The 27133-nt window shown below is 40.6% G+C and overlaps 1 protein-coding gene across 3 annotated transcripts in view; it reads left to right on the top strand.

Annotated features, from left to right (window-relative positions):
- Positions 1-27133, top strand: part of RAP1B (RAP1B, member of RAS oncogene family) — a 1113130-nt gene that overhangs the window by 927962 nt on the left and 158035 nt on the right. The window lies entirely within an intron of this gene.

Below are 27133 nucleotides of genomic sequence, written 5' to 3'. Positions count from 1 at the left end.
TCTGCCTTTCCTTCTTGTTTGGTATATTTATTTTTTCTGGTATAATTTGCTTTTTGATGGGGGTGTACCGTACCGTATAATTGCTTCCTATTGTGGGGGCACCTGAGATCTGGGGCACGAAAAACTGATGTAATGGCATTCACTGCATGTTTTATACCCCTAACGACCTGACATCATGGAAGAAGAGACAGCATCTGACGCAGAAATCCGAAGACTCTGGTATTCAGGCCAGGTGAGTGCTAGCTGCAGGCAGATAACTCAAATGTGATAACTGCAACAGTGAATACACTCGAACTTCTACATTTATGGTAAGTGTACACAACTGTACTTTAGTGACTCTTTTTTGGTCAAGGAAGCATTGGCTTCCCCCTTTTTTGTGTGGCCTGGAGCAGTCACCACAGATTACCTCACTGGGTGGATCTTCTCACAAAAGGGGATGTATTGTCCACCTTTAAATGACACGATGAGTGATAGGGTTTTGATTCCCGTTGGGCAGCTGTTTTCTGAGGAAGTGCAACGAGTACTGCAGGAGGCAAAGAAACCCACCAGAAAGTCATACATGTCTAAATGGAAAAGATTATCTGTTTGGTGCCTCTGTCACCATCAGGATCCATTTTCAGTAGGGGTTCCATTAGTTCTGTTATGTGATCTGCTCCATGCTGGCTTGGCTTATTCTTCAATTAAAGCCCACTTGTCAACAGTCTCTCCTCATCTGACCTTGAACCCCCACCCCCTTTGGCCTCTCTGTTTGAGACATCTTCATATCAGGTCCCTGAGAAAGGCTATTCCGCCTTCTTGGAGCCTTAATTTTGTTTTTGAAAAATTAATTCAGGTTTATTTAAACCTGCTAGTTCAGCTTCTTTGCAGCTTTGTACTTGGAATACTGTTCTGTTATTGACTCTTGCTTCTGCCAAGAGGGTATCTGAACTTCAGGTTCGTATGGGCCGTTCCTCTTTTTTTATTTTTCTGAGAGAGGATATCTCTTCGTACTAATCCTTTTTATGTTGAAGGTAGTTAATGAGTTGTCCCTTAATCAGTATGTTAATCTTCCTTCTTTCGTTCCTTCACTGGGAAACTACAGAGAAGGAAGGACCTCCATAGACCATTCCAAGATATTATTTGGACAAAATGATTATATACAAGTCTGAGAAGCTATTTGTTTCTTTTCATCCCATGATTTTGGGTTTAGCTGTTTCCAAGGAAACCATCTCCTCTTGGATTTCTAAGGTAATTTCCTTTTGTTCTTTTTTATGTCAAAAGTCTTCATCTGTTAAGGCACATTCTACTAGGGCAGTTGACTCTCCTGGTGTTTTTCAAGGTTTGGACACCAATTTCATCCTTGAGGCTGCTACTTGGCCTTCTGTTCATACTTTTACTACTAAGCATTATAAATTGGATGATGTTTCCAAGGCAAGTTTTGCCAGGGCTATTCTGCATAGGTTTGCAGAGGGTACATCTGTGCCTTCCTCCTCCCAGCCTTTCCTCTTTGCTCTTGTACTGTCCCTCCAGTGAAGAATATACTGCAACAGTGATATGGAAGGACATAGTACGGTTGTGTAAAATCTTACAGCACAGTTGTGTAAAGTCTTACTATAACAGTAAAAATCCTTCTCTTTACTGATGCAGTATTCAGTACCTGCCTCCTTACCCCCTCTGTTGTAGTGATTTTCCCTGTGTTTTGTTCTCCTTCTGTTGAGGAGCTCTCAATTCCTTCTTCTGAGCTTATTTCTTCTGGTAGTGCAATGATGTTCTTTGTCCCTGGTGGTGGTTTATTCCTCTTGGACAATTCATTTCTGAGTTTTTGTATCCAAACATCACCTTTATGCTCTACACAGGCAGCATACATATGACATACAGAGCCTATAAAATCTAAAGGCTTTGGTATACTGGCCTGATGTTGGGATGTCCTTGGCAGGAGATACCTTCAGTAAAGAATACTGCAACAGTATACTTTACAACTGGTATTTCCAGAACCTACTCCTTTTCCTTCTGTTCTGTCTGCTTTGGAGGATGTTTGTCACAGCCTCCAATTTCCCAAACAGCCTTTTGGCCCCACAAAAAGTAGATAGACTATATAAAATACCCAAGTTTTTATACCACTCATCCCAAATCAGACCAAGCAATTGTTGCTTTAGTGAATCCAGCTGCTGCTGCTAAACGTTTGGTTAATACTGCTCTAATAAGGATGGGAAAGTCTTATTGACAGATTTGGAAAAACAGTGTCTTCTTCTTTTCGGCTTTTCCTGGTTAGGGGTCGCCACAGCGGATCACCTGTCCACTCATGATTGGCAGTGGAGTTTTACAGTGTCGAGTTGCCAGCCCGGCGCCCAACCTTCCACAGTATATTTGTCTGAAACACTTGTTTTTAGAATTCTCAAGTGTCTGTCTCTTATGTTGACGTTTATGCTTGCCTCTTGTGAGAATATGGAGAGTATTTTTGCATGCGTTTCCTCTTATGAGGAAAAATCTGCTTTGTGTAACTTAATCATGTCTTAGGTGACTACCCACTGTTTGAAATGTGCATATGGTTCCGCTGCTTCCACTGGAACTGTTATGAGAAGACTTGCCTGGCTGCATTCTCAAAACCTCCCAAAGGATGTCAAAAAAGTTTTGAATTCTTCTTTGGATAGAGAACTAGTTTTTGGACCTTCTGCTGTAGATGTCCATGTGTGGGGAGAAAAGAAAGCTGATTCAAGGGATCTCATTTTTCAGCGCACCAAGTTTGCTAAGTCCATGTCCCCTTTTCTTTCTAGCAATCTGCTGGTAAGCAGACTTGTAAAAAGCAATGGAAGGGGACTTCCAAAATGAAAGTGGGAACCACCAGAGCAAAGGGCAGTCGATTTCCACCACCCCCAACAAAAACAATGACAGTCTTTTAATCCTTAGAGAAACTCTTAACCACAGTTTCTCTTTGGTAACAGTTTCGGTTAGATGGGTTGTACAAGTAATCAAAGTTACAGATGGCAGTGGGAGTCTCTCTCTCCCTCCTTTTCTGGGAAGTTTCTCGTCAACCGTCAGAGCAATCTTTTCTTTCTGTTCCTATCATTTAGCATATGCACATAACGGGGTGATGCAAGCTGCCCTTCTCAGTTAGGGGAAAAGTTTTATTCCAGGATATTCCTAGTGCCAAAGAAAGAAAATACATCTAGACTCCAAAAGTATATAACTGCCTACCTGGATGGTAAAATTTTAATAACCGTTCTTCTTTTTTCTGAACCAGTATTAGTTGGAAGCAAGAAAGCCTGCAACTGGCAAATCATATATTAGTAAATGGAAAAGCTTTTCTAGTTGGTGCCAAGAAAAGAAAAAGCACCCATTCAATCCTAGTGTTTTTCTGGTTCTGCACTTTGTGAGTTACTGTCCTGTGTACTGTCTTGCTCCTCAAACCAGGTTCGCTTTGTCATACATTTCACCATTTTTGCCGTCTCACAGCAGCCTCAAGTGAAAATGCTTTTGAAAGGTTACATAAGAAGCCACCATAAAAATGTGGCTTCTCCTTGGGATCTTAATTGCGTGTTTAAAAAAAAAAAAAAAAAAAACTAACCCTTGCTCTGTTTTGAACCAGGTCATCAAGCTAACTTGAGGTTCTTAACATGAACAGCAGTCTTACTCCTCTTCCTGAGATTAGTGCAGTTAGTATCTGAGTTCTTATAGTGTCGTCAATCTTGCCTCATTTTCCAATGAGAAAGTTTCCTTAAGAACTAATCCGTCATTTACGTCTGAAGTGTGGCTGAGTTTACCTTAAGCAAAGTTATCCATGTGTCTTTCAAGAACCTAAAAATGAGGGAGAAAGGATGATTCATACCTTGGATGTCAGTAAACAACTCTTACTATCCTGACCAAAATGGCTCGGAACTTCTAATAGTCCTTCCTTTCTTGTAAAGAGCAGCCTGTGTTAAAAAAAAAAAAATTCAAAACAGTTGTCTCATGGTATTACTTTGTTATACCCACCACAACAAAAAATATTCCCAGTAGTGTCAACATTTACTCAATCAGGCTCTTGGCATCATCTGTAGCTTTTTGGAAAGAGTTGGATTCTAGACATGTTCTAGAAGCTGCAGTTTGGTCCTCCTTGCACACTTCTACAAGGCAGAAAGGAAAGTTCAGCGTCCGTCCAAGCACAAAAACTGAAAAAAGAGCTTGTGCCCGCCAAAGGATCGTGCACAAAAAAAATTGTGATGCCGAAACACCCACCCGAGGACTTCCAAAGTAAAATGAATTCAAAAGTTTTAATAAAGTCAAAAACACAGTTGAGCACTTTCATCCACATAGGTTAAATGACTATGTCAAGAGCCAAAGCACCATAAACTGGATTCCTTCCTCAAGTCAGGGACAAGCTCCTGGATCCTCATTCTTTGTCTTCCCAATCATGTTACGCTATGGTGATCTACCCATATAGCTTGGACTACTGCAGCAGTAATCCTTTTTAAAGAACATAGTACAGTTACATTGAGTAATCTTACCGTAACAGTAGATGTTTAAATGATCCTTGCAGTCATCCTCCCTTTATTTTTGTATGTTTTTTTTCCCAGGGTGTAAATTGTGTTATTCCTAGCATTGTCCTGTCAGGGGTTTAGCTTCCCTTTCTATGTTAGTGTAAAAGATCTGAAGGACTTTGCCTACTTAATGTTTTGGACATGTGGAATGTGCCTTGAAAGCTTTGGAAGCTGGATGGCTGTTGTATCCGTAGCAGGATATAATCCATATACCACAGACAGCTGCAACAGTGATTCGAACATCTGCTGTCCTGGTAAGGTTACTTGTACAACTGTACCTTTTTGAAACACTTACAGTTACCATGTCTGCAGGTGCTAAATTAATCACCTTTAGCTATGGGTTTAATTAATCTGCCTTAGTACTTCCATCCTTGTAGGCAAGTTATTTCTTTGAAAAAAAAAATGTGGCTGCATTTCATACTACCCATCACTTTTGTGTTCTAGCCACCCTCTTAGAGACATTTTTCAGGTTGCATTTTGTGATCATTCTCATTACACTGCTGAAATTCTTTATAATAGACTTCAGTCATGGGCAACTGTAGAGTTACCACTTTGCTTCCAGGTTATCAGTAAGCAAGTCTTGCAACTCTGGTAGATATGCATGACTATGTGTATTGGGTCTGTATTAAATCAGCGAATGCTCAAAACAGCGAATGCTGATTTATTGACCCTTTAAGCACAAAGTCTGACAATCTCGAAGACACGAGCGCCGATTTTTTTTTTTCCCCCCAGGAAAAAAAATTGCTGGGCCGTTTTCGGGACTTTGCCATTTCCTCCACTGTGGTATGATCTCGGGGTGGTAAATTTTAAGTGGGGGGGGGGATCACAGCCCCCCACTTTATTTTGTGTTTTGAATTTTTTTTTTGTGGAACAGCAATTTTTTCCCCTGGAAAAAAAATCGCTGTTCCATGTCTTCGAGATTGTCAGGTTTCACTCTTTCAGGGTCGATAAATCAGCATTTGCTGTTTTAAGCATTCATTGATTTAATATAGACCCTGTGTATCTGCTTTATGAATCTCTTTCCCCATCTGATGTTTCACAAGTAAGGTATGCAGCTACTTTTTAAATATGCTGTTAATGGGTTGTGGTGTGTTTTTGCCGATACATATTGCCCATAAGTATGTTCATGAACTTTTTCAGTCCTGTATTATGGCTAGTAGGTCGTTTTCTATGTTTATTATACTTTTTTTCTGGAAGTACTTAAAAATTTTGGACCCGTAAACTATTTTTTTTTCTAGCAGTATTGCACATTTTTTTTCTGCCTGGCCTGTGGTTGTAATGTGTCTGACTTATTCACTTTAATTCATTGCTTACATTTTTGTTATCGTGTGTAAGCATTTCAAAGCACTTTTCTTGCCGTGTACTTCATTGCCATTCCACAGCTTGTTCCACGGCTTGTTCCATTCATTTCCTTAATTGCAAACACATTTCTGACATTCAGGGGGAAAAAAAAAAAAATATTCCATCTCATCAAGAAACCTCATGTCAAATTGTCTTCTGGTAGAGGCATTTTGCACTACAGCTCTAAGTTTCTCTCTGAATTCAAGCTTTCAGCCATCAAGGTATTGTACATCTCATTCTGTAACTAATTTTACACTTGTATTCGGTTTGAGATTGATTTTTGTCAGTTTCTGTGATAATTGTTTCACATCATTTTATGTGATCTGACCCCCCTCCTGCTAATATATCATCAGTAATGTTGACATCAACTTCAGTCAGCACAACAGCTGTGCGATACACTATAGGTGCTTGTGACACACCAAATGAAAGTGTGAAGAATATGTATCCTCCCATAGGCAGATTTTGTCTTGTCTTAGAATGTTCTGCATCAAGCTTAATTTGCCATAATCCCTGATTGCCATCAAGGACATGGAAAAATTTTTCTTCAAACATGACAGACATCACTGTTTCAGTTGTCCAGAATGTAGTCTTTTTCGTAGCTTTTTGGCTGTATTTAAGTGTGAAGTGTTTAGTTTCACGAAAGTGACCCTGTTTGTTGACATATTCAGTATGCAGAACCTATTTCTTGCTCATATCCCAGTACTCTGTTCATCTTTTCCTTTAGTTTGCTCATTTCTGTTGTAACTTTCCTTGGAGCACAAGTAGTAACAGTGCAGAATCTATGTATGATGTACTAATGCCAGTAAATAAATTGCACAAGAGCCTGTCACACAATTTCACACTGGTCTTTGCCATTTCTGCAGTGCAAATTGGGCTGCTTGTTGAGGTGATGCACATCAGTTAGCTCAATCAAAACTGTTTTGTCATCAGTTCTCCAAGATGCCTTTTGTCTCATAACTGTTAATTTTAGTTGTATCTTATTATGTCAGTGTTGTGACATTTGTCTAATCTATTTTTTTTTGTAACTGTATTATAAAGTGTAGTGTCTTCTGTGTGTATTAAAGTCATGACTGAAAAGAGACCTTGTGGTCAATTTCACTTGGCTGTTTAAGGGGGGAAAAAAAAAGACCAGATTCTTACTGTGTGTATTCAAATACATTTTACTTTGCTGTCCATCCTAAAACAGATGGAGATCTAGCTGTATCAGCTGTCTGGAACTGAATCCTTTTTGTTCTTATTTTCACATGCAGGTGCTTTCTGATCCCCAGTAGTTTTACTTAATGACGTGGGTAAATAGGTCTTAACATGTTGGCTTCTTACTTGTTCACAGGCTACCTGTTTAATCCAATACAGGGTCCCATGGCAGCTGTATTCAACAATGCATAAACCTCATTCTGTATAGAACGCAAATTTTTATTTGTATTTTATTTTTATTTAACATTTGTTTACTGGGATAGTCCGACTGGACACAGGTCCATTTTCGGCAGAGGCCCAGGGAGAAAAGCTCCATAATAAGTACCAAAATTAAACAATATGATTAACAATTTTGAAGAAGCAAATATGAGAAAAAATACCATAAAAAACAGTATGAAAAAGTACTGTATAAGCAAATACAGAAGAACAAGAGATATACGTACAGAGAATAAAACATAGTTAACCATAGATATTCATGCAATAAGTCTACAAGTACCATAAGCAGTTAGAGGTTCATAAGACTGTAAAAAGTTACACAGTGGTTAAAGTAGACAGTGAGTTTTATGGAGTGAATGAACAGAATGAATTATGTGATGCAAGAGCATAGCCATTTTTCCATTAAGTGTGATTTAAGTGAGTTTTTAAAATGGATAAGAGTTGAGGCAGAAATCAGAGCAGAAGGGAGGTTATTCCAGGTTCTAGCTATGGTGTGAGAGAGCGCAACTTCTCCTGCGGTATTGTTAGCCTTTGAGATGCAGAGTAAAGATTTGTCGGATGAGCGGAGAGGACGATTTGTATTATAGTGGGTGAGAAGTTGGCCTAGTGCTGGTTTTTTTTCAGGATGTCTTACAACATTGTAGGCAATGACTAGCTGGTAGTAATTTAGTAGTAGGGGAAGATGTTCTTCGTGTTTCACTGTTGCATTCATCACACATGGGTTATCTACCTGCAGGTAGCCCTCAGTTGGCCTGAATACCAGAGTCTTGGAATTTCTGCTTCGGATGCTGTCGCCTCTTCCATGACGTCAGGGGTATAAAACATGCAGCTGACGCTATTACATAAATTTCTCTTGCCGTGCGGGAGCCCGAAGCAGTTTGCAAGTGCCGGTCGGCCACTACCTGAAATTTTCGTTTTTCAGGTTTCAAACCTGAAGTCTTCTAAAGCTAAGTACCCCATTGGGAATCCTTCTTTTTTCTTGCTCTAACCGATGTCAGACAAAGTTAACAATTGTCTTGCCTGTGGAAAGCAAATACCTCAGAGATTTTCATTCTTACTGCGTCACCTGTTTAGGCCCAGACCACGACGTCCCTTGCTGTCAGTTGTGTGCCTTGTTCAACGCTCAAACTATTCGTCGTCGGGCTATTTTTATCTGTAAATTCTTTCTCTCCCATTCTCCGTATTCCGAAATGGCTTCGATAAGCCACCAACTACTGAACTAGTGAAAAAACGCAAGGATAAAGACAGACTGCATAGGTCCAAAACTAACGACGACGCTTCCGTTAAGCTAGTCGCCATCCTCAGTGAGGCACTCTTGCAGCCCCTGTTAACCTGCTTCTACAGATTCACAGGCCTCTACTGAGACCCATTCGGAGTCTGGTATGCTGTTTGATGCTTCTTCGAGTATGGAACCTGCAGATGTCTCTACCTTGGATGGGTCCGGAGCCGCTGTGCAGGCACCAGCTTCTGAGGATGTATTCAGACCTTCCAATGTTCATATTAAACCGACTACTTCGTTAATGACTAAAACTACCGATTTTCTCAGGCCCAGAGTTCACACTACGCCTAGGAAACAGACGACCAAAGTACATTCTCAAGCTCCCATGCCACAGAAGCAAATGATTAGAATGGCTGAAGACCTTATTACTTTAATTAGGGGTAGCCAGCCTTCCCCCTCTAAAAGACAAAGAATTGATTTTCCTTCTGATTCTACAAACCAGGATTCCGATGACTCTGACCCCTGTGATTAGAGGGCATACCCTTATCTACCTATGAGGATTCAGATGCAGAGGATTCCATTCCCTCTGCCTCTCCCCCAGAGGACTTTTCTTTTGGTGAAAACTTGCATATACCTTAAGAGCATTTCCGCTGGGAATGCCAGGACTACCCACAGTCCAAAAAGAGACTCTGGGAATTTTTAGACTTGTCTCAATATAGGCCTCTAGCTATAACCCCTGTCCTGGATATTGTAGATGATGTCTTCATGGAATCCAGTCTTAACCCTGATACTTTACCACCAGCTCTTAGAAAGCCTGACCGGTATGACAGAGTACATAACTCTCACAAATTTCTCTTTAAAAATCCCCGTGTGGATCCAGAGACCATTTCCCAGGGACCTAAAGGTATTAAGGCTACTACAGCCAAAACCCTACCCCTTCGGACAAGGATTCTAGGGCTCTAGACAGATGGGGTAAGAAGGTGTATACCTCTGCAACTCAACATCAGGGCTTTAAATTGCCAGTTTCACATGTTGAAGTACCAGCACCATATTATGGAACTAATTAAACAAAAAATGTTGTTGATTCCTGATTGTGCAGAAAATAAAGACTTACAAGAGTTAATGCATTCTGCAAACCAAGTTGGTAAACATACTTTGCAGTGTGGTTTTTGATGCCATAGAAGCATCTTGCAGGGCTGCTGTCACTGGGTCTGTTCTGAGAAGGCATGCTTGGCTGAAGGAACAAGTCTTGCCAGACCATGTCAAAGCAAAATTACTAGATGCTCCATTAGACCTAGAATGTATGTTTGGCTCAAAAGCAGACGTTCCTAAAAAGATGGAGGAAAAAGCTAAATCTATGCAAACTGTTAAAGATTTCTTATAGGTACAGCCACCTAGATTTAGTAGGCATCGGCCTTCAAAAAAAATGGTCCTTTCCTGTCCCACCCAGACCTTCTCAGCCCAAGCCCAGGGGCAACAGACCACCAAGACTACAATCTCAGTGTATGCACAGATCTAAACAATGGAGTGCTCCCTCCTCAAAAACAGGGAGTGGTAAGCCACCCCCTTATGGAAAAAGTGCACAATGACTTGTCCTTCATCCTTTCCAGCCATGCCCGAGTACTTGCACCCCTAGGAGGAAAACTCGCCCTGGATGCAAAAAACTGGGAGTATATTACCCAGGACCGATGCAGACCTCTCAACTGTCCCGAATTACTCGTTTTTTCCTAGCTTTTATTTTAATTTTTTTTTTTTTCGCTTTTTGAGCTGACGTCATCACATGCGTGATGACATCAGCTCCATCAGCCTGTCGGAATTGAGCTCAAGGGCTTCCGGAGCTCAAGGGCTTCCGGTTGCTTTCTGCCTGAATTGGATCTACGAGCGACAATGGGAACCAGGAAGGCCTGTTGGAAACATTTATTTGCGAGCATCTGGGTTTCACATACGTGCAGTGTGTTCACGTGAAGTTCTGAACATCGTTTGTGATATACTTGTTCCCTCTACACAGCCCTGGGGTAAGGTTGTTTGTTTAGAAATCAGTGTTGGCAAAAGTTTAAAACATGCGAGGTACATCTATTGACTCTAGTTTAGTTATACAAATACAAGCTAAGCTAGAAACGTCAACTGTTTTATAGATATAGACGTCACAGTAGTCGCATATTGCTAGCTACCAGCTAAACTACTGTCATAGCATAGAATCAGAAGAAAATGTAAATCCTTCCCCTTGCAGATATTGAAAAAAGAGAATAAACACGAATAATCTGTAGAGCGATTAAAAACAGAATCATGAGGCTAGCTGCTGGGTTTTCGCCTCTCTCTTTACTGCCTGTTCAAAAGGTTCGACTGCGTTGAACTGACTTGGGAGGGCGTTAGACGTATGATATTTGATTTATATTATCTATTTATTCTGAATGGGTTTGGTTCTGATCTGAGAAGGACCCTCTGTTGTCAGTATGAAAGTTCAACTTTATAAAAAGCACGAAACTCACACTAGGGTTAATTTTTTTATTAATGGAAGGGAAATGGAAATTTAAATGTTAAGAAAAACAAATGGGATTTCGCCTTCACGGTTTAATTGCACAAAACTCATACCCATTTATTTTTCCTATAATTTGTTTTATTTTTGTCTTCTTCTTTGTTTGCATATTACAGACATAACAAGTTGCAACAGAGTCACTGAGCTTTTCTTGTATTAGTTTTATTGTTACTTTGTTATATTAATTTTAACGTACAAAAACATGTTTTAGTTTTTATAGCCCCAAATCACGAAATTGTTCATTTCTGCTGAAGAGCAGAACCATTTGTGTAATTAAAATTACAAGTACTTTGACAGTGAATAAAACAATGAATGTTACAATCCTTTTTTGTGATAAACGGTTTTGGTACATAATTTAGAGTTTAGTCCTCATAGCGTCTCCTGCATTTTGTAATTTATTAATAAATGTAAAAGGGTAGATAGTTTTTTGTTCACACAGTAATTGAATTAAAATGTTTTACATTTGCTGATTTAGTATGGATTATTTGATTGTCTATATGTTTTTTATATGGTTCATTTCAGTGTAATATGTCTGTATTTATTGTATTATCTTGTTAGTGCCATTTTGCTGATCACTAGTTATCTCATCATGACTTCCATCATCAAGCTGACTGCCATCTCAGGGGTGCATGATGAGTCTGCCCTCTGTTACTTTTTACAGTAGACAAGTTTAGATTTCTTTTGGATTGTGGCTGGGATAAAAGCTTCAGCGTGGAATTTATTGAAGCTCTATAAAGGTAATATTCAACAAAGTGATGCCATATTTTGTAAGCAAATAGTAAGTGCAGTACTTGTTTTTAGCAGATCATTTTATGTCTGTTAAACTATGTAAAACAAATACTTGAGGTTGGGCGGACAGTTATCCCATTTATTACTCTGTTGTATGCAGCTATTCATGTTGAGAATCTGATAACTGGATGGGCTTTCTCTAATGTTGTTGTCCTGTGTTTTTCCCCAGAAGTGACGTTGTTCAATAAAAGTAGGCTTAACCATTTTATAGTTCTTGTTTAACTGGGTAAGTGAACAAAGGGTCTCATCTTCTGTTCATTCAGAACCCGGCTACAAAGGAAATGGGAAATGCATTGTATATGGACAGTACAGAGTAATGTTTTTGGGATATGGAAGACGTTGAGAGCTATTGTGAGAAGTGAGAACTGAATTCTGTATTTCCCCCATTATTGGCTTTGTCCAGGTTTTTTGTGCTAAGAGTTTGAGAGCTATGGTGAGAAGTGAGAAAAATTCACTAAATGATAGCCATTTAAGTTTCAGTTTTCCTATCCTTCAGGAAACTGCTGATTTGGCATAGAAGTATGTTGCTCTGACTGTAGTGCACAGGATCCTGGGTTTAAGACTTGACAGCGAAATGCATGGTGGTAACATAGCATTTTATTCTAGCAGCTTTCCGAAATTATACAAGTAATGTTTAAAATGTGTCCCTGGTTTTCGGCCTTTTGCCCCCCCCAAAAAAAAAGTGTGAGAAGCTGTGCAAGATGCCTATGGCTTACACTGTCATTCTGGTTTTTTTTTGTGCGTGTGTGTGTGTGTGTGTGTGTGTGTGTGTGTGTGTGTGTGTGTGTGTGTGTGTGTGTGTAGATGGAAATGTTTTGAATTGGGCAGTTTTGTCCTTACTGGTTCATGCATTTTGTTTCATTGCCTACTGGAAAAATGTTAGAGCACATTTTAAATTTATTGTTTGAAGTCTAAGAAGTGTGCTGTATTATACAAGGAATATATTATAAAGTCAGAAAGGTGTATCTAAGAGCACACGTATGTTTTGTGTTTTGTGTGCAAGGGGCCTATGCTTTGAAAACAGGCAAAGTTAATCTTTGTCCACCACTGGCCAGATACATTTTCTTTGGATGTAGTGTGGGTTTCAATACTCTTTCAATGAATGAGAGTTTCAAGGGCAGAGAAGTTTTAATGCTAAGTCTATTTTCATTGTGAGACAGTATTGGTTTGTTTAGCAGATGTCTGTTAGCGTTTGTGCATTGTGCTATAAAATGTAAAAAATAAAATCCAAATAATCATTGTAGAAGTAAAGCAGTATGCACACATTAGTGTTTATGGTAATTGGGGTGAAATAGCCAGGTAATGGGACATTGGATGGCTGCAGGGTGCAGGCGGATTCTGGAGCTATATTTGGTTGTCTGTTCAGTTTGCATTTGAACGTTGGTATCCCACAGTTCCATTGCAGTGGGTGGGGTTACATAATTATGTATGCAAATTTTGTTAGCGTACAGATTTGTACCTATTTTTCATGGGCCTTGTCCAGATTTTTGATTATTCCAGGTTGAGAGGTATGGACTGATGGGTCTTAAAACCTTGTATCCCAGGGATATAAATTCTACTTCCACTCACTACCAACCCCAACTGGATTGACAGACCTTCCTCCAAACCAGTGGGCAGAAGCCCAAAAGCAAGTACTTTCTCTTCTCAGTGTCAGGGCTATTCAACCTGTTCCAACAGAGCAAAGGGGGGACAGGGTTTCTACTCCAGACTGTTCCTGGTGCCCAGAAAAGAGAACTCTTGGTGCCCTATTCTGGATCTCTCAACACCTTCCTGGTGGTACCAAAATTCAAAATGCTTACACTCCAGCTGCTTCCTATTCTAGCCAAGGACTCCTGGCTAGTCACCCTAGACTTAAAAGAAGCTTATCTGCACATCCCCATAAAGGGAGTCTTGCAGGAAATATCTACGTTTCAGGGCAGGCTCTGTGCGCTATCAGTTCTCTGCACTTCCCTTTGGCTTATCTACTGCACCCAGGGTCTTCACAAAGTGCCTGGCTCCAGCCATTGCATACTGCAGGCAGAGAAATATTCAAATTTACCCATACTTGGACGATTGCCTGATTCAGGCGGGCAGTCAAAAATTGCTACTTCAGCACCTGACATTTATAGAGAGACTCCCATCTTCTCTGGGGTATACCATCAACGAAAATAAATAACATCTGGTACTCAGCCAAAACATTGCATTCCTGGGAACAAGCTTGAACACAACTTCCCAGATGGAATTCCTCACTCCAGAAAAGCAGGTTTATTTGACAAATTACTTCAAACTACTGGCCACCCAAACCCAGCTGTCTGCAAAAAAAATACTGCAAGCCCTAGGGTTCATGGCCTCATGCATTCTACTAATTCCATATGCAAGACTGCATATGAGGAAACTTCAGAGGTACTTAAAAAGTCTCTGGTGTCAACATTCTCAGGACCTGGAAACAGTGATTCCTATCATTCCTTGCCTAAGGACAGAGTTCCTTTGCTGGGCAGAGGCTTGCAACCACAACAATGGACTCTTTCACTCAACACCCTGCCACCCAAACCCTGACAACACACTATGCATGGGGGGCTCACATGGCAGGCAAATGCATTCAAGGCAAATGGAGCCCAGGACAAATTAACCTGCATATCAATCAAAAAGAAATGTTAGCTGTACAGAATGCTCTGACAGCCTTCAAATAGCTTATCCTGCCAGGACAACTCTTGATAAAGACCGACAACCACAGTTATGTGGTACATAAGAAGGGGGGAACCCATTCCTACCCAGTCTGCAGGTTAGCCATGGCTCTGTGGGAACACAGCCTTGAGCAATCAAGTGCACCTGCAAGCTCAATTCCTACCAGGCAAACACAATTCACTGGCAGACGACTTAAGCAGAAATCTAATGGACCCACATGAGTGGAAATTGGAAACCAACTCATTCAAACTGCTAATACACAGGAGGGGGACACCAGAGGTGGACCTCTCTGCTTCCCCTGAAAATCATCTACTGAGCAAATTTTGCACCAGAAATCCCCACAGCCAAGCATGGAAAGTGGATGCCCTATCCTTTACATGGGAAACCTCTCAGTCTATGCCTTTCTCCCAATCTATGCCTTTCTCCCTCTGCCCCTCCTTTCAAAAGTACTACTCAAGATCAAACAGGACAGGCCAGGGACCATCCTTATTGCACCAGACTGGCCACGCCAGCACTGGTACCCACTCCTATGCAGTCTGACAGCAGTGCCACCCTGGCACATACATCAGACCCCCTCTCAGGAGGGACAGATTTTGCATCCTCAGCTGCAAACCCTGAACCTGGCAACCTGGCTTTATTCCCTGAATACATAACCAGCAACCCTCATCAAACAGGTGCTGGATGTTGTCCTTGAGGCCAGGAAGCCTAGTACTAGGAAATCCTATTCAGAAAAGTGGAAAATATACTGTTCTTGGAGCCATTCTCAAGGAAAGGACACAGCTGTGCCCACCTTACCTCAAATCCTATATTATCTAACTGCGCTGCTCCACAAAGGCCTATCCTTCTCATCAGTTAAGATTCATGCCTCAGCCATCTCAGCTCATTACAATACTGAGCCACCCCTCTTCTCTCACCCTCTGATCAAACAGTTCCTGAGATGAGCTAACAATTTAAGACCCCCAAGGAGAGCTCCCACTCCTGCCTGGGACCATAACTTTGTACTAGAGAAGCTCACGCACCCCCCCCCCCCTTTGAGCCTGCTGCTACAGCAGAATTAAATTCCTGTCTTGGAAAACAGCCTTGCTTCTAGCCATCACTTCAGCAAGAAGAGTGTCCGAGTTACATGCCCTTAAGGCTGTGGAACCCTTCATTATCTTCTATGCGGACAGGGTTTCCCTCAGGACTAACCCATCATTTATGCCCAAGGTGGTATCCAGTGTGGCTTTAAACCAATCCATCCATTTGCCAACCTTTTTTTCTAATCCTCAGAATAAAGGGAAAAGGATCCTGCACTCCTTGGACGTGCACAGACAGTTCAGGTTCGACCTTGACAGGACTAAACCTTTCAGAAAATCTGACCAGCTGCTAGCCAGCTTTGCTACAGGGGCAGAGGGCAAGGTAATTTCAAAGCAAACTATTTCCAAATGGATAGCACATTGCATCCATTTCTGCTACAAACACCATGGAAAACCTACCCCACAGGGGATCAGACCTCATTCCACTAGGGCTACCTCAACCTCTACAGCATTTCTCATGGGAGTCCCTACCAGGGACATCCTGGAAGCTGCATCCTGGAGTTCTGTGCACACTTTCACCAAACATTACCACTTAACTGTCTTTTCTAAATCCAGAGCTGGATTTGCCACAGCAGTCTTACAAGGCCTGCTAGCCAGCCCTAATACTTCTTGACTGCGTCCACCCTTCCTCAGCTTTGGGAATCAAACCAAGTGTGGTGACTGCAACAGTGAAACACGACAAACATATTACAGTTGTGTACACTTACCATAAATGTAGATGTTCGAGTGTATTCACTGTTGCAGTCCTGGTTACCCTCCCTCCAGCCCCCTGTCTTTTCTGTACTTTCTACCTATCCTCTTTTTTGGCCATATCTTATGGAAATGGTATTTACTTTTTACTGGAGGTGTTCCACACCATGTGATTGCTTCCTATTTTGGGGGCTCCTGACATCTCTGGCAAGAAAAAATGATGTAATGGCGTCATCTGCATGTTTTACACTCCTGATGACCTGACGTCATGGAAGAGACGACAGCATCTGATGCAGAAATCCCAAGACACTGGTATTCGGGCTGACTTGAGGGCTACCTGCAGGCAAATAACCCAAGTGTGATGACTGCAACAGTGAATGCACTCTTAACAACTACATTTATGGTAAGTGTACACAGCTGTACTTTCTAACCATTGTAGTTCCCTTAGAGCCTGGCAGTGGTGGGTTCTGAAGGTGTAGTTTGCAAATTTTGGCGATTTTTGTTATCACATGACTCAAGTCTGGCGAGGTCAAGTTTGTTGACTTGGGTAAGGATAGGTACGGCATAAATTAGAGTGGACAGTAGGTGAGTTTGGGCAAGGGTAATCCGAGCTGGTCTTGTAAGAGCTTTACTGTGTCTATATAGTGTTCCCATTTATTTAGGTACCTTTTTGATTGTTTGTGAAATGTGGATTTCGAAAAGTAGGCTTTTGTCAATTTCAGTGCCCAGGAGTTTGGTGTGGTCAGAGGGAGAGATAATAGTGCCATTTTTTTGGAGGAGATAGTGAAGGATAGAGAGGTAGGCATGGTTTTGTTGGGGGTGAAAAGTAACAATTTAGTTTTATTAGGGTTTAGGATAAGTTGGATTTGAGTGATCCATGTTTTGAAGGAGCTAAAAGATCCTAAAAGGTGCAATGCGAAAGACGAAAAGTCCACAGTGTAATTTTATTAGCCAAAGAAAAGCCACAAACCAGTCCAACGAAAAGTTCATAAACGCATTTAACATAAATCACAGCGTTTTCGTCTTATTTCACAGACTTCATCAGATAAATAACAGTGCAATATAATGCCATATATATATAGTAAAAACAGCCTAATTAAGGACTAATTGCTTTAATTGATTAAAATTTAAAGGAACAATAGCATAAAAAGAACGAATGGACATAGACATGTTCTCTTATATAAATCTCATAACATTTAAATACCAAATAAAACAAAAATATATTTCAGTGTATAATTTTCGCCTTCGGGACCAAACCACGCCAACCGTGGGTAAATCCAGCATTACCCACACCCAGGCGTGGGTTATTGCTATAATATTCTAGTATTAGGGCTTGTTCATATCTTCCTTTTTGTTTTTCACTAGTACCTTCTTCCAGATGAATACAATTGTTCAAAATAAGTTTAAACTTGGTTAACCTTCCTTTTCCTACTTCATCTCTAAATATAGTAATAAAATTCAAAGGATACCCTCTCTCCAAAAACATCCTTTGCAGTAAATCACATTCCTTAATAAATTCACTTTCTGCACTTTTCATACGACTACCTCTCACGAATTGCCCCTTAACAATATTCTTTTTACAGTGTATAGGATGTGCACTGTCATAATGGAGAAAGGAATTACAAAATGTTGGTTTTCTATATGTTTTACTTTCAAAGTGTTGGCCTTCTTTATATATTTCTATGTCTAGATATACCATTTTGTGTTCAGAAATATTATAGGTAAATTTTAAGAAATTAGTAGTATTATTGATATAAGTCATAAATTCTTTCAATCTCTCTTCACCTGCTGTCCAAAATATCACTATATCATCAATAAACCTACGAAATAGTGTCCAACAATCTTTATATCTTGTATTGAAAATGTACTTTTCCTCCCATTTAATCAAAACTAAGTTGGCATAGGTGGGAGCACAAGCTGCTCCCATTGCTACCCCCTGCGTTTGTTTATAAAATTCACCATTGAAATGTATACAGTTGTTGTTTAAAATCAGGTCCATCAACCATATACAAGCTAACTTTTCATTTTGTGATAAACCCCTGTCTTCATATACAACTTCTTCCAACAGTTCCATCCCTTCTTTATAGGGTATCGATGAAAAGAGGTCAATAATGTCCACTGTTACAAATAAAAGATTGTTGTGATACAAATCATCTGAAATTTCTTTAAATAAATTCCAAGAATTCCTTAACACTATTTTGTTGTTAAACCAAAGGCTTTTTAATTTTAGATCTACATATTTAGCCATACCATAAGTTTTAGACCCTTCCGCTGAAACAATAGGTCTAAGGGGGGGATCCGTTTCACATTTATGAATCTTGGGTATACCAAAAATGGTAGGTGTTTTGGGTTTGTCAGCTTTTAAATAAAGATAGGTGTTATAATCTATCAATTCTTCATGTAACAGTTCTTTTAAGCTGAGATCTATTTTACTATAAGCAATGTTAATCTCATTTAGAAAAACATTCATATATCTAGATTCATCCCATAATATGGAATGCTTTCATATATTATGTTTTCCATAAACCATGAATTTATTTCTGTAAAACCTTTATTCATTTAAACCAGGGGGTTGTTCCGCTTGGAGAGTTATTTGCCACCATAACTCTCTGAATTCAATCATATCTTCCCAAGGGCCACCCCTGACATTAACTTTAACCTGTTCTAAAACCATAAATCCATATGTAGCACCCTTGCATTCTACACTGTTTAAATAGGGCATTGGTTTCTTTCCTTACAGATATTTCATATATGTGTTTGTATATTCTCTTTTTAAGCTTTCTCTCTGACTTACCCACATAAAAGGAACCACAGATTTTACAAAGAACTAAATATATTATCCCTTTGGTGTCACAATTATAAAATTCTACACTACTAATCCATCTGTCCCTGCCTTCTAAATAATACTTCTCAATATTAAGAATATAAGGACATTGATTACATCGGCCACACTTGTAAGTACCCTGCCTGTCTTTATTAGTCACTACACCATGTTTATTCTCTAAAATACCCTTAATACTACTAGAATTTTTATAAATAATTTTATGTGAAATATTGGCTATATTTTCTATGTCAGAAATACTCAAATCTTTCCCATTCTTTCAAAAATATCCTTTTGACATAATTATTTACTCCATTATAGTCTAGTATTAGGGCTTGTTCATATCTTCCTTTTTGTTTTTCACTAGTACCTTCTTCCAGATGAATACAATTGTTCAAAATAGGTTTAAACTTGGTTAACCTTCCTTTTCCCACTTCATCTCTAAACATAGTAATAAAATTCAAAGGATACCCTCTCTCCAAAAACATCCTTTGCAGTAAATCACATTCCTTAATAAATTCACTTTCTGCACTTGTCATACGACTACCTCTCACGAATTGCCCCTTAACAATATTAGACAGAGCTAAAAGATTCCTGAGTGAGTTGTTGTAGAGTGGTGATTGATGCTGCCAAACAAGTAGAGTTGAATCGTCTTTGTATTGTATAAGTGAAACATGCTGTGTGTTGGTATGGAGATTACTGGTCTATATGAAGAAAAGAAGTGGCCCTAATATTGAGCCTTGTGGTATGCCTATGGTAGTTGGGAGTAAGGGGGGATAGTACACCTTGCCATTGGACAGATTGTTTTCTTTCAGATAGCTTTTAAACCATGCTATAGTGGATGGGACAAAGGGTAGGGAAGCCAGGGTATCGAGGAATGTGAGACCATGTCAGATGCTTTGGAGAGGTTTAAACATATTGCAGATAAAAAGTTATTTTTCTGTTGGTTGACTAGATTGGTAAAAGAGAGCAAAGCAGTTGTGCTGTGGTGTTGCCTGAAACCATGCTGTGTGTGGGGGAGGAGATTGTGAATTTAGGAAATGCATCACTTGAGAATGTATATATTTCTCAAGTATTTTAGATAAGGGGAGATAGAATGGCAGTGGGGTGGTAATTTGAGTATTCATAAGAATTACCACCTTTATGAAGTGGAATAATATATGATGCCTTCCATAGTTGTGAGATGTAAGATTCTTGTTTGGAGCGGTTGATAAGAATAGAAGTAGGGTAGGATAAGGATTGATCAGCTATTTTTAGGAAGTTGGTTGGTAGGTTGTCAGCGGCAAGGGTGGTTGGTTTTAGTTTTAGGAGGGGTTTCTTAATTTTGGAGCTTGGTATGGATGAGAGAGAAAAATGTGGGATATTCTCAGGGCATTTGGTTGGGTTATGTGTAGGGTTGTTTTTGGATAGTTGGGAGGATAAAGTTAGGATGGATTCAGTGAAGTGGTGATTAAATTGGGAGGCTATGTCTGTATTGTCCTTGGTGGAGTTAGGAGTGGTAGTTTTGCCTGGTTTTAGGAAAGAGTTGATAGCATCACATCCATACACTCTGGTATCATCTCTTCGTTCACTTTAGTTTTTCTAGAGGTTTAATAATCTCTCTCAAATTTTGTGCTTCAGGTGGGTGAGCATGTGATATATTACAATCTATACTAGTATCTAAAGGGTTTATTAATTTTTTTTATTTTTTTATTAATCTTTTTTCCCCAGGTTTCCAACTGATTCGCTAGTATCCGGTTTCCTTTACCCATTTCTTGCAAACTAAACTGAATACAACGCAAATTGTGCACACAGACAAACTTTCATGTTTCATTGTTTTGGTGTTCTTTGATGGCTTGTACGCACTTGAATGATCACAAGGAGTGTGTTTGTATAATGTGTTCTACCACAGCTCATCAACAATGTAAAACGTCTATCATGCTTTGCTTGCCTCCTAAAGCTGTCATGACTTACCCTTTTAATTTTTTCTGTTTTGCAAGTAACTTTACTTTAGACTTTTCAGTTAAGTGTAGTAAATTTCACTCTGTCTGCACACATCAGCCATGTTTGTTTAATGTTAAATCCAATTCTTTTCAAAATGTCCCTTGTCTGATAATTTCTTATGCCATATAAGATTCTCTCTAATGCTGATAAATCGCATAACTCATATGCATATATTTGGCCTGATTCTTTAATTCCCTAATGTAAGTATCTGTAAATTCAGCCGTCATGTGCCTTGAAGAGTAAATAACAGACAGTTCAACCCACCGTAACACAGAATGTTCTGTCTCATCAGGTTAGATGTTCTTCGTGTTTCACTGTTGCAGTCATTACATTTGAGTAATCCTACTGGCAGGTTGCCCTCAGCCGGCCTGAATTCCAAAGTCTTGGGTCCTGCGGCTGCTGTCGCCCCCTCCGTGACATCAGGTCATCAGGGGGTATAAAAGAAGCGACCAACGCCCTTTTCTCCAGTCTTTCTTGCCACGCGGTACCCGAAGCAGAAGCAGTTCGCAAGTGCCTGTTGGCCGGCTCCTGAAATTTTCATGTTTGAGTTTCAGAACCGAAGTCTTCAATAAAGCTAAGTACCCCCGTTGGGGGAAACTTTTTTCTTGCTCCAGACCGATGTCAGAAAAAGTTAATAATTGTATTACTTGTGGAAAGCAAATACCTCATAAGGATTTTCATTCTTACTGTATTCCTTGCCTAGGCCCTGATCACAACGTTTCTGGTTGTCAGTTTTGTGCTAGATTTAGCCAACACACTATTAAGCGTCAGTATTCTTTTGCTTTAAAGTATTTTGGTAGCAGGTTTAATTATCCTAAAATGTCGTCGGATAGCCATCCGACTACCGGAGTTTACAAAAAAACGCACAGAAAATGATAAAGAAAAACAACCAAGGTCCAAAACTGACGACGAAGCTTCTCATAAGCCAGTCGGGTTCTCAGTGAGGCGCTTTCGCAGCCCCTGACACCCGCTACTTTAGAGTCGCAGGCCGCTACCGACTCCCACATGGAGTCGGCCATGCCGCTGGATACTCAAAGTATTGGAGCCTCGGACGCTAATCCCTCAGATGGGTCTGGAGTCGCTGAGCAGGTACCAGCTTCTGAGGGTGTATTCAGACCACAACATCTTTACATTAAAACGACTTCAGCTTCAAAGACAAAGACTAAAGCAGCTTCTAAAGCGGAGAGACAAACTCAAGAGCCACGTTTACAGGCCTCTATGCCCAAAAAACGGATTATCAAGATGGCCGAAGACCTGATTACTTCGATCAGGGTTTCCCATCCCCCTCCTGATAAAAGGCCTATGCATGAGACTGACTGAATCTTCATATCAGGTTTCTATTTCTTCTGATCAGGGATATTCTTTAACCCCCTATGAGGATACTGATGCTGACGAATCTATACCTTCAGCATCCCCTCCTGAGGATTATTCCTTTGGGGAAACCTTGCATACCATGAGGGAGCATTTTCACTGGGAGAACCAAGATTTTTCAGAATCAAAAAAGAGGCTCAGGGATTTCCTCTTACTACCACAGCACAGGCCTCTAAGCCATTCCTCCTGTGTTAGACATTGTAGATGTGTTTTCGGAGTCTAGTTTGACCCCTGACTCCTTACCTCCAGCTCCTGTTAAGCCTGACTGATATTACAGGGTTCCTGACTCACACAAATTTATTTTCCAAAACCCTGCTGCTGACCCAGAAACTATTTCACAGGGTCCCAAGGGAGTTAAGGCCACTACAGCAAAAAACCCAAACCCCTCTGACAGGGATTCAAGGGCAGTGGATAGATGGGGAAAAAAAGGTTTACACATCTGCAACTTTGGCTATAAGGGCCTTAAACTGTCAGTTTCATATGCTCAAGTATCAGCAACATCTCATGGGATTGCTTAAACAGAAAATGATGTTAAATTCTGAATGTGCTGAAAACAAGGAAATGCAGAATTTATTGCATGCAGCTGAACAAGCTGGAAAGCATACTTTGCAATGGGGTTTTGATTCTTTGGAGGCCTTCTGCAGGGCTGCAGTTACGGGTTCTGTAATTAGGAGGCATGCTTGGTTAAAGGAACAAAATCTGCCTGATCATGTTAAGGTTAAGTTACTAGATGCACCTTTACAGCATGATACTTTGGTGCTAAGGCAGAAGAGGTGTTAAAGAAAATGGAAGACAAAGCTAAATCTATGCAAACTGTTAGAGATTTTACAAGTACAGCCACCTAGGTGTAGTAGACACTGGCCTACAAAAAATTGGTCCTTTCCTGTGTCAGACAGACCTCAAAGGGGCAAATTCAGACGCCCAAGGGGCAGATCCCAGGCGCAAGGTTCTTATAGGTCAAAACAATGGGGTGCTTCTACCTCGAAAGCTGGAGAAGATAAAGCACAAACATATACAGAAAGCAGTCCCAATGACTTTCCCCTGCCTGCACCAAGCACTTATCTTCTGGCAACATCCTTAGGGGGGAAACTAGCACTTTTTGCTCAAAATTGGCACATTATAACCCAGGACAAATGTGTTCTAAATATAGTGTCACAAGGCTACAAATTCCATTTCCATACTCTGCCAAGGGCAAACGGCTGGCCAGATCTGCCAAAAAATCAATGGGCAGAGGCACAAAAAAGTTTCATCCCTCATGGACATGGGGGCCATTCAGCAAGTACTAGAGCAAGAGTGGGGACAAGGATTTTACTCAAGACTGTTCTTGGTACCAAGAAAGGACAAGGCCTGGAGGCCAATACTGGACCTATCTATTCTGAACACATTCCTGGATATCTCAAAATTCAAAATGCTGACTTTGCAGCAGCTTCTGCCCATGCTGGGCAAGAACGCTTGGCTTGTGACTTTAGACCTAAAAGAGGCATACCTGCATGTTCCAATCAGACAATCGTGCAGAAGACACCTCAGATTCAAGGCTGGTTCAATACATTACCAATTCTCTGCACTGCCCTTTGGCTTATCTACTGCGCCCAGGGTCTTTACAAAGTGCCTGTCACCAGTAATTGCATTCTGCAGACAAAGAGGAATACAAATATACCCTTACTTGGACAACTGTCTAATTCAAGCAGAGAACAAGGACATTCTTCTTCAACATCTGGCGTTTGTGAAAAAACTACTAACATGCCTAGGGTACACAGTCAACGAAAAGAAATCAAAACTAGTACCGTCTCAAGATATAACATTCCTGGGTGCAAGCTTGAATATAACTGCCCAGATGGTGCATCTCACACCAGGCAAACAAAGGCAACTGACTACCTGTTTCACAATGTTGGCAACAAAGGCCCAGTTATCTGCAAGAAAAATTCTGCAGGCTTTGGGCTTCATGGCATCCCGCATCCTACTAATTCCATATGCAAGACTGCATATGAGGAAACTTCAATGGTACCTAAAAAGTGTTTGGACTCAACATTGCCACAGCCTGGAAACAATGATTACTCTAATTCCCTGCCTGCAACAGGAGTTTCGATGGTGGGCAAAGGCTTGTCACCAGAACAAGGGACAGCCATTCACATTACCCCCAGCCAGGCAGACACTAACAACGGATGCATCAGATTATGCCTGGGGGGCCCACATGACAGGAAGATGCATTCAGGGCACATGGACCTCAAACCAAATGCATCTACATATCAGTCAAAAAGATATGCTAGCTGTTCAAAATTCCCTAACAGCCTTCAAGGACCTACTTCAACCGGGACAACTGCTGATAAAGACAGACAGCACCATGGTCATGTGGTACATAAAGAAGCAGGGGGGCACACATTCTTACCCCATTTGCAGACTAGCTATGACATTGTGGGACACAGCTTTGACTTACCAAGTACATTTGCAAGCACAATTCCTGCCAGGAAAGGAAAATACTCTGGCAGACGAACTAAGCAGAAACCTCATGGATCCGCACAAGTGGCAGCTGGATCCACAAGTCTTCAGCATAAGGAAATGGGGACGCCCGGACATAGACCTATTTGCCTCCCCTCACAACTACCAACTAAAAAGATTCTGCACAAGGACTCATCACAGACAAGCATGGAAAGTGGACGCCCTCTCAGCAAAGCTGTGATGGATGTCATTCTGGAAGCCAGAAGGCCTAGTACAAGAAAGTGTTATGCTGGAAAATGGAAGATATTCTGTGCTTGGAACCAGGCACAAGGAACTGATACAACTGTACCAAATATTCCTCGGATTTTGCAGTACTTAACTGAGATGCTGGACAAAGGCCTATCCTTTTCATCAATTAAAATTCATGCCCCTGCCATTTCGGCTCATTACAATACAGAGCCACCAATTTTTTCTCACCCTTTATTAAAGCAGTACCTCAGAGGAGCCAAAGATTTAAGGCCTCCAAAGAGATCATCAATACCTGCATGGGTTCTCAACTCTGTCTTGGAAAAGCTCACCCTGCCTACTTTTGAGCCAGCGGCTACTGTTGATATAAAGTTTTTATCTTGGAAAACAGCTCTGCTCCTAGCAATTACTTCAGCAAGAAGAGTTTCAGAGCTACAGGCACTCATGGCTTTGGAGCCTTTTATAATTTTTTATCCAGACAGTGTCTCTCTGAGAACAAACCCAACATTTATGCCTAAAGTGGTGTCCAGTGTGGCTCAACCAAACTATTCATCTGCCAACTTTTTATCCAAATCCACAGAACAAGGGGGAGAGCATTCTACACTCTTTGGACGTACACAGACAGCTTAGATTCTACTTGGACAGGACCAAAGCTTTCAGGATGACAGAGCAATTGCTAGTGGCATATGCTGCAGGTTCACAAGGAAAGGCTATTTCAAAGCAGACTATCTCAAAGTGGATAGGCCACTGCATTCGTTTGTGCTATTCACACCATGGCAAGCCAGTGCCTAAGGGCATTAGGCCACATTCCACCAGAGCTGCAGCCACAGTTTTTCTCAGGGGAGTTCCAACCAGAGACATTTTAGAGGCAGCTACTTGGAGTTCAGTGCACACCTTTACAAAGCATTACCATCTGCCATTCTATGCTAAATCCAGAGCAGGCTTTGCCACTGCAGTTCTGCAGGGACTCATAGCCGCTCCTAATGCTGTGTAGCTCAAGCCTCCCAGCCATAGCTTTGGGACTCTACCCAAATGTAATGACTGCAACAGTGAAACACGAAGAACATAGTGCAATTGTGTACACTTACCATTAATGTAGATGTTCGAGTGTATTCACTGTTGCAGTCCAGGTTTACCTACCCACTGTCCCCCTTTTTTCAATGGATCTTATCTTTCCTTCTCTGATTTATACAACCTATGTGGTGTATTTGCTTATAGATGAAGGTAAAAATTATATTGGTGCATTTATTATTTTATATATATATATATATATATATATATATATATATATATATATATATATATATAAATTTGGCTACCCTTTTAAGGGGCACCTGACATCTGGGACAAGAAAAACTGAAGAAAACTGCGTCGCAGCTTCTTTTATACCCCTGACGACCTGATGTCAGGGAGGGGGCAACAGCAGCCGACGCAGGACCCTAGACTTTGGAATTCAGGCCGGCTGAGGGCAACCTGCCAGCAGGATTACCCAAATGTAATGACTGCAGCAGTGAATACACTCTAACATGTACATTTATGGTAAGTGTACACAACTGTACTTTCTATTTCTCAAGGCTCAAATGTATTGTAAACCTTCAGAGTGCCATGCAAAAATGTAGTACTTTGTACATTTTCAAGCTTCCTTGCCATACATTTCATAGTCAGGAGCGATGTTAATATTGTCAATCTACAGTTTCATATTTTCATGTAATGTACTGTGGAGCAAGTTTTCCTGTGGCTGTAGCTGCAGTGTTGTAACAGTGAAAGATGCAACAACTTGGCACTTTTCACACCATGTAACATTTAGTTGGTGTGAAAAGATGCAGTAAAGGAGACTGTGGATTGCATGCTGTGATTTTCATCCGTATTTACCTTCAAACTACATGAAGCTGTACCAGAAACCAGACCACATGGTATTCATATAGGTCATTGACAAGATGAAGAGGAGGCCAACATCTTAAAGATATATGTGCAAATTTTAATATTTTTTTACCATTTAGCATTTCCATTGTTTTGACAGTCCTACACTCATGTGCAGATTGATGTCCTATCACG

This window comes from Protopterus annectens, chromosome 11.part0 (assembly GCF_019279795.1).
Source record: "Protopterus annectens isolate FY-2018-M chromosome 11.part0, PAN1.0, whole genome shotgun sequence".
NCBI classification, from domain to species: domain Eukaryota; kingdom Metazoa; phylum Chordata; order Ceratodontiformes; family Protopteridae; genus Protopterus; species Protopterus annectens.
Note: the sequence above shows the minus strand (reverse complement) of the source record. Positions and strands in the feature narration are given on the sequence as shown.